Genomic DNA, 8,340 nt, shown 5'->3' with positions numbered 1-8,340 from the left:
CCATATTCTGGCCTGGAAAATTCCATATAGTCCATGGGGTCACAGAGTCAGACACAACTGAGCAACTTTCGCTTACTGCTAATGGAGTTAACCCTAACTGTGCTGAGAGGTTTTAGATGCCATGTCCTGGAAGTTTTTCCTCACTGTCCCAATTTCTCCACCCACCCTCCGCCTCCCCCAACCCTTTGTGTCTCGATCATACCTTTCTTCTATGGTAGATGATGTTCTGCAGTTTAACAGGTGGGGGCTCTCAAAGGGTGGTGTCATAGCTGATGGGGTTGTGGATTCTGAGACAGGCCTCCTTAGCTTTTGTTCAAGCCCCACCACCTGTTCAGCAGCCCAGTGGGCCAGAATTCACGGCATGGGTCCCTTCACAGACTGCACAGGGCGGTCCCCAGCAGAGCCAGTGCCTTTAAGGGTCTCTCCTGCCCCGCTTGTACCCCCACCCCCTTCTCAGAACAGCACTCTGGGTGTTCCCACCATGCAGAACCCCTTATGGGCCAGTCTGCTGGGAGCTCTGCCCCTAACACAACCCAAGTGCCTTGATCTCTGTTGAGCTTTTTGACCCTCTGCACAATGAAGCTAACTTTCCTCAGGGCCTCCTGTGAAAATTAAAATGAGATGCCCGAATGCAAAGCCATTCACTACAGGTGAGTGCATTTACCTTCCTGTTGCCCAAAGGACCTGCTCAGCCCAGTCATCCTCGATGACTTGGAAGCCACCTGGAGGAAGGTGACCAGTGCCATTGTGAACCCTAGAGCCAGACTGCTGGACTGGCTTCAAATCTCAGCTCTCTCACCGAGACAGACTTGATCTGCAACATGGTATTTTGCCTCTTTGTGCCTGTTTCTTTCTTCATCTGTGAAGTGAGGACAATAACAGTCCCTCTCTCACAGACTTCGAATGAGGTTTAAAGCCCTGGACATTGTTGTTGCCGGATATGAGCTCCAGCTGTTCAAAAGGAAATTCTTAATTTTTTTACTGTGTAATATGAAGGATAATCAAAGCAGACTGCTGAGCCACTGGAACTAGGGAGTTGGGTGGTAGAGAGCGAGGGGACCCTTCCAGGTAAATGACTGCCTCCTGAGCTCCAGCTGTGTCCAGTGTCTGGGCCACGAGGGGTGTTCAGTATATAGGGGTATCATCCTATGTTCTCATCCTATACGTAACCTGCCTCACCCAGGCCCTCCTCCTTTGACAGGAGGTCCCTTCCCCACCCTTTCCTCCTCTCATCGGCACCGCAGCACAGCTCCAACCCCCCAGAGAGGTCTCTGCACACCAACCACTCCCCTCTCCCCACTGAACCTCTCTTACATCCAGCGTGTTACATCCAGACTGGAATCTGCTGTCCCCCAGAGTGGTCACCATTTCCCATCCCTAGGACTTGGCTCCTGTTTCAGTGTGTACACACTCTGGCCCTTTCACTCGGCCCCTTGGTCCCTAACTCCCCGGGAGATTCCCTGCTCTGTCCCAAGCCTTCATTCATTCCACACATGCTACCCAGGGGTACTTCGGGGATGGTAAGCTTTTCTGGGGAGCCCCCATGGTAACCTGGCGGATTTTTCAGTCTGAATCTACTTCTTTTCTTCATCATCTTTTCTTCCCCTTCCTGGATCCTGAATACTTTGAAAACAGGACTGTGTGTGTACAGTGTGTGGATTGTTCTAGATAATAAAGTCTGCAGCACAGATTCTGGGTGCCTTCCTTTCTGGGTCGGGCAGTGTCACAGGAACTGCTTCTCTCAAGGTGGGGATGGCTTATTAACATAATCCCAGGGTTTGCGGGGGGCCTCAGCATCCTTGACCCTCTGAGCCTCATCAAGCCAGTTAAATAGTGACCCAGCATGGGTGGGTTACTGGTCAAACTCAGCCAGCCCAGCCTAAAGGAACCAAACCTATACCTTCACAGAGCAGTTTGCACACTAGGCGTGGCTTCCTCCCTGGGAAGAACCGGGCCGACGTGCCGGCTCCTGGGTGGGAGTGGGAGTGCCCCGGGAGGAGGCACCGCAGTTCATTAGCCCCCTCATTTGGGGCAAAGGGGATCCGTGTGGTGACAAACAATTGTCCAGGAGGATTTAGGCGGATTTGGCCAAGTGTCCCTGTGGGCCCCAAGCCTCCTCCTAATCCAGTCCACATTTCTGGCTACTTAGGATCACATTAAATGTCAAAGCCGGCGTTTAGGGAAATATCTACATTTCGGATGCATCGCCCTAGTCAAAAGAAAAGCTGGAGCGAACCTTCGAGCATTTGGCGCGAGAGGCGCTCTGTGTGGTCCGAAGTGTGAATGGGGAGAGGGGGGCGGCGCCCTCGCGGCCTCCCCGCCCAGGAATGCGGGCTTTTCACATGTAGAAAATGCTAATGCTTTGTCCCAGCCTCGGCCTCCCGGAGGCGCGGAGGCGCCCGGCCGGATTGTCCCAGCTGCATTTGCATGTGAGCGGCCCCTGGTCCCCGCGTCCCCACCCCCTGCGCGCCTCGGCCTCCCCCAGCGGGGCTTTCCTGGGGCTTGTGGGACTGCGCGCCGGCCGCCTGCAAGCGCCCTCTGCCCTCACTGAATCCCTGCTAAAGCCACAGGTAGCTAGCTACTCTGGACGAATAGCCTTTCCCCGGAGGCAGCAGGCAGGTGAATTTTATTTTTTTTACTCCCGTTTCAAAATTTTATTTCACACTTTCAGTTACTTTATAGGACACAGTGTAAGTCCATCGAGGCAGATCAAGAGTTTGCATGAACCATCCTCTCCAGTCTCCGCGATGGTCTGTGGCAAGAACCTGGCGTTTGATGTGACATTTTTCCCCCCCAGGGGCTGCAAAGTCACCATTACTCGCGCGGCTCATCCTCAGAAGGAGCAGCCGAGGGCCCGCAGGTGGCGGGGGCAGGGGAGACTCCAAAGGACTAAGCGCGGGCCGCGGCGAAGGCGCGCGCGGTCTGGGAGGAACCTGCTCGGCCAGCGCGGTGCGCGGGCCTCGGGGCTCAGGGCGCCACCTGCTGGCGGCTGGGTCGACGCCGCGAACCGGCCCAGAGGAGCCGAGGTGGTGCCGGCCCGGGGAGCCCCTCTTTCCCCGCCAGGCTCCACGTTTACCGGCTCGGAAAGCCATCCCCCCCGAGGGCGCCGCGAATTAGCGACCCAGCATGTCCCAGCGCCGAGCTTTCGTTCTGGCCGACACCCGGGGGCCCAAATGCAGCCGGAAAACATAACGAGATCCTGCCCAACAAACGTAACTCCCTTCCCTCCAATCCTTACAGTGTTTCTTTGATTAATTACATTCCTTCTCATTTTACTAATTTTCTTATATTTATTGTGTTGGCTTTATTTTTAGTTGTTATAGTAATTTTCTTCTATTTCATTTTTGTTTCGTTATTCCACTTTATTATTTTACTCGGCTTATTATTTCATTTTATATTCATTTTGTTTTTACTAGCTTTATTTCATTTGATCTGCTTTTATTTTTATTTTCTCTTTATTCTATTTTTTATTCATTTTATCTCATTAATTCATTTGTTTTTATTGTCTATTACTTTATTTGTGGTTGAAGGGAAAAGATGGATATCTTTTTCATCCTGTCCTGAGGTGTATGTATTTTCCTGCCTCTGAGTTTTAATAGTGAAAATGAATACACTTCAGCTCATTATTTGCAGTGTCTGTCTCATCTCCACAACTAAATTGGAAGCACCTGGAAAGTCGGGAACACGGTTTGATGTCATCATTCGGCCAGGGACATGTGTTGACCAAAAGCCATTAATAAATATTTCTCCAGTTGACACAATGTGCAACCCACACTGCATGTTTGATCAATCATATATTTAAACTCCATCAAGGTACCTGCTCTGGGCACAGACTCCCAGTCTCTAGAGCTCCAAGCCAAAATTAGGATGGGAGACAAGGACCCAGGAACTGGAACAAAGCATCATGGAGGAAGTTTCACTTCAGGTGGTCAGGTAGAGGGGGCAGGAGACAGCCGCAGGTGACTGGACCTCAGGGGGTACGTTTCAGATTAAATTAGGAAAGAAGTTCTAAGATGTGTTTTGTTTTTGTTTTTCTTGTCACACTGCAGTGGGTCTTAGCTGCTGGAGAGAGAGTGGTATGTAATTTGAGGTAGGTAAGGGTTCATTTGTCAGTGCTGAAACCCTATGGTTCTTTGAGTTCCACAGTGCTCCCCACTTCCCCAAAGACCTTGTGCAATAAGGTGTATGTCTTATGTTATTTGGGGGGAAGAGAAAAATGAGTCACTATTTGCTATCAGTTCTCTGGAAAGCACTGTGAATTGCACTTATGAATTTTCACCTTCAGATCAGATCAGTCGCTCAGTCGTGTCCGACTCTGCGACCCCATGACTTTATGTAGCCCACCAGGCTTCTCTGTCCATGGAATCCTCCAGGAAAGAATACTGGAGTGGGTTGCCATTTCCTTCTCCAATATGCTATCTAGGTTGGTCATAACTTTCCTTCCAAGGAGTAAGCTTCCTTTAATTTCATGGCTGCAGTCACCATCTGCAGTGATTTTGGAGCCCAGAAAAATAAAGTCTGACACTGTTTCCACTCTTTCCCCATCTATTTCCCATGAAGTGATGGGACCGGATGCCATGATCTTCGTTTTCTGAATGTTGAGCTTTAAGCCAACTTTTTCACTCTCCACTTTCACTTTCATCAAGAGGCTTTTTAGTTCCTCTTCACTTTCTGCCATAAGGGTGGTGTCATCTGCATATCTGAGGTTATTGATATTTCTCCCAGCAATCTTGATTCCAGCTTGTGTTTCTTCCAGTCCAGCATTTCTCATGATGTACTCTGCATATAAGTTAAATAAACAGGGTGACAATATACAGCCTTGACGTACTCCTTTTCCTATTTGGAACCAGTCTGTTGTTCCATGTCCAGTTCTAACTGTTGCTTCCTGACCTGCATACAAATTTCTCAAGAGGCAGATCAGGTGGTCTGGTATTCCTATCTCTTGAAGAATTTTCCACAGTTTATTGTGACTCACATAGTCAAAGGCTTTGGCATAGTCAATAACGCAGAAATAGATGTTTTTCTGGAACTCTCTTGCTTTTTCCATGATCCAGCTGATGTTGGCAATTTGATCTCTGGTTCCTCTTCCTTTTCTAAAACCAGCTTGAACATCAGGAAGTTCACAGTTCACATATTGCTGAAGCCTGGCTTGGAGAATTTTGAGCATTACTTTACTAGCGTGTGAGATGAGTACAATTGTGCAGTAGTTTGAGCATTCTTTGGCATTACCTTTCTTTGGGATTGGTTGAAAACTGACCTTTTCCAGTCTTGTGGCCACTGCTGAGTTTTCCAAATTTGCTGGCATATTGAGTGCAGCACTTTCACAGCATCACTTTTCAGGATTTGGAATAGCTCAACTGGAATTCTATCACCTCCACTAGCTTTGTTCGTAGTGATGCTTTCTAAGGCCCACTTGACTTCACATTCCAGGATGTCTGGCTCTAGGTGAGTGATCACACCATCGTGATTATCTGGGTCGTGAAGATCTTTTTTGTATAGTTCTTCTGTGTATTCTTACCATCTCTTCTTAATATCTTCTGCTTCTGTTAGGTCCATACCATTTCTGTCCTTTATCGAGCCCATCTTTGCATGAAATGTTCCTTTGGTATCTCTAATTTTCTTGAAGAGATCTCTAGTCTTTCCCATTCTGTTGTTTTCCTCTATTTCTCTGCATTGATCGCTGAAGAAGGCTTTCTTATCTCTTCTTGCTATTCTTTGGAACTCTGCATTCAGATGCTTATACCTTTCCTTTTCTCCTTTGCTTTTTGCTTCTCTTCTTTTCACAGCTATTTGTAAGGCCTCCCCAGACAGCCATTTTGCTTTTTTGCATTTCTTTTCCATGGGGATGGTCTTGATCCCTGTCTCCTGTACAATGTCACGAACCTCATTCCATAGTTCATCACACACTCTATCAATCAGATCTAGGCCCTTAAATCTATTTCTCACTTCTACTGTATAATCATAAGTGATTTGATTTAGGTCATACCTGAATGGTCTAGTGGTTTTCCCTACTTTCTTAAATTTTCACCTTATCTTCCCTCAACTTATTATTCTGAAAAAGATTAAATTTATGGAAAAGATGAAAAAGAGGTTTGGTGAACACGCTTAAACCCTAGATACACCAGTTAACACTTTGCTAATATTTGCTTTGGGCTTTCCAGGTGGTGTAGTGATGAAGAATCCCCCTGCGAATGAAGGAGACTTGGGTTCAGGTTCGATCTCTGAGTCGGGAAGATCTCCTGGAGGAGGGGCATGGCAACCCACTCCAGTATTCTTGCCTGGAGAACCTCATGGACAAAGACGCCTGGCGGGGTATAGACCATGGGGCCACAAAGAGTCAGACACGAGTTAGTGACTAAACAAAAAGCTCACATAGGGTGTCTACCGCCTGGCATGGGCTGGGAAGGGTAGAAAGAAAGAAGCTTTCTTCCAGTCCTGAACCCCGTGGCTCCTGTAGCCACAGCCAGCAGTAGGGCCAAGGGTCCTTCTTGAACACCATTTCTGCTGTTCCCACAGGAAAGGACTCCGTGGGAATGGCAGGGTTGACAAGAAGCCTGGTGAAGACACCGCCCAGATATGACTTTCGGTGAGGCTCTTGTCATTCAAACTGGGCAAAAGATGGGTTTCTAATCCATGAATTTTGGGGAGGTGTCCCATTCTGCTTTTTCATTTGTTGGTGTACCATCTCCTTGCCCACCCTCTCCTCCTGGATCTGGCTTCAGGGAATGTAGGGAACATTCACTCTGAAACCCAGCAGCCTGGGTCCAGATGCCAATCCCACTTACCACTTCCTGTGTGACTTTGGGTGAGTTACTGAACCTCTCTGTGCTGCAGTTTCCTCATTTGTAAAATGGCACCAGAGTAATAGGAACCCCATAGGCCTGTTATGAAGCTCAAGTGAGTTGTTCTAGGAAAAGAGCCTGGCACCTAGTAAGTACCAGTTCAGTGAAGGTTAAACAAATGAATGCAGAAGCTACTATAAAATGCCTTGTGGAGATCCCGAGTTGGGCTCTCTTCTGCAGTCTGGGAGAGAAAGAAGGATGGGTTCATGGCAAAGTCCTGGGCATTGCTCTGCTACTTCCTGGCTGTGTGACTATGTGCAAATTGCTTGCTCTGTCTGGACCCCAGCTTCCACCTCTATAAAATGAGAGTGATGCCCACTTCAGAGGGCAGAGTCAAGAAGTGCTTCCTTAGCAAAGCTGCTCAGCAGATGGTCTCTAGCTGTTTCAAGAGGGGTGTCCTGAGTTTTTGATTTCTGCTTGTTAAAAGCCAAGGTGCACTGCTGTCATGAATTAGGGGGAAAAGAGCCTCCCTTGGCTGCCCCTTGCCTGGAGTTGTTACTAAAACTTTTTCCACAACAGAAGGCAGGCTGAGGTTATGGGAGGAAATCAGGGGTCCCCAACCTCTGGGGTCTAATGCCTGATAAAATGAGGTGGAGCTGATGTAATAATAATAATAGAAATAAAGGACGCAATCAATGTAGTGTGCTTGAAGCCTCCCCACACCATCCCCTCTCCTCCTGGTCCTTAGAAAAATTGTCTTCTATGAAACCTGTCCCTGGTGCCAAAATGCTTGGGGGCTGCTGGGGACTAGGACCGCAGAGAAGGGTCCTCTGTTTCAATCCCCCCACCCCTTTTTTGTGATATTTCTCAATCTTGAGGAGGAATGGGTACAGAACAAGAAAGGGAATACAGTTTTGAACACAGAGGTTAACATAAACTCAGCAGAGGAATTTGGTTTTGGTTCCATTTCCATTCCAATTTGTTCCAACCCTTCAAGGGAATGGGGCAACCACCACTTACTACTTCCTGCTGAAATGGGGTGTTGTTGCTGTTGTTTGGTTGCTAACTCCTTCTCTTTTGTGACCCTGTGAACTGTAGCCTACCAGCCTCCCTCTATGCATGGGATTTCCCCAACAAGAATACTGGAGTGGGTTGCTTTTTCCTTCTCCAGGTTATCTTCCTGACCCAGGGATTGAACCTGTGTCTCCTGCATTGGCAAGTGGATTCTTTACCCACTGAGCCACCAGGGAAGCCCAGCCTAACTTGGGGAATGGACACGGAGTTGGAAATAATCTCAATTTCCAAGCTTAGCATCAGTATTTTATATCATGCAAACATTGCCTCTCTCTGATTATTTTCTCATAGCACCTGGACAAAATTTTGAAAATGAGTAGACATTACAATGAGGATAACAATCAAAATGTATTTTTGTACTGTTTTCTGAATGTATCTTTTCCACCCTGGACATTGGGGTCAAAAATATGGTTTGGGGGCTTCCCTGGGGGGTTCAGTGGTAAAGAACCCACCTGTCTATTCAGGAGACATGGGTTTGATCCCT

Source organism: Bison bison, unplaced genomic scaffold, assembly GCF_000754665.1.
Source record: "Bison bison bison isolate TAMUID 2011002044 unplaced genomic scaffold, Bison_UMD1.0 scf7180017864043, whole genome shotgun sequence".
NCBI classification, from domain to species: Eukaryota; Metazoa; Chordata; class Mammalia; order Artiodactyla; family Bovidae; genus Bison; species Bison bison.
The sequence above is the reverse complement of the archived record's forward strand: the minus strand, read 5'-3'. Positions refer to the sequence as shown.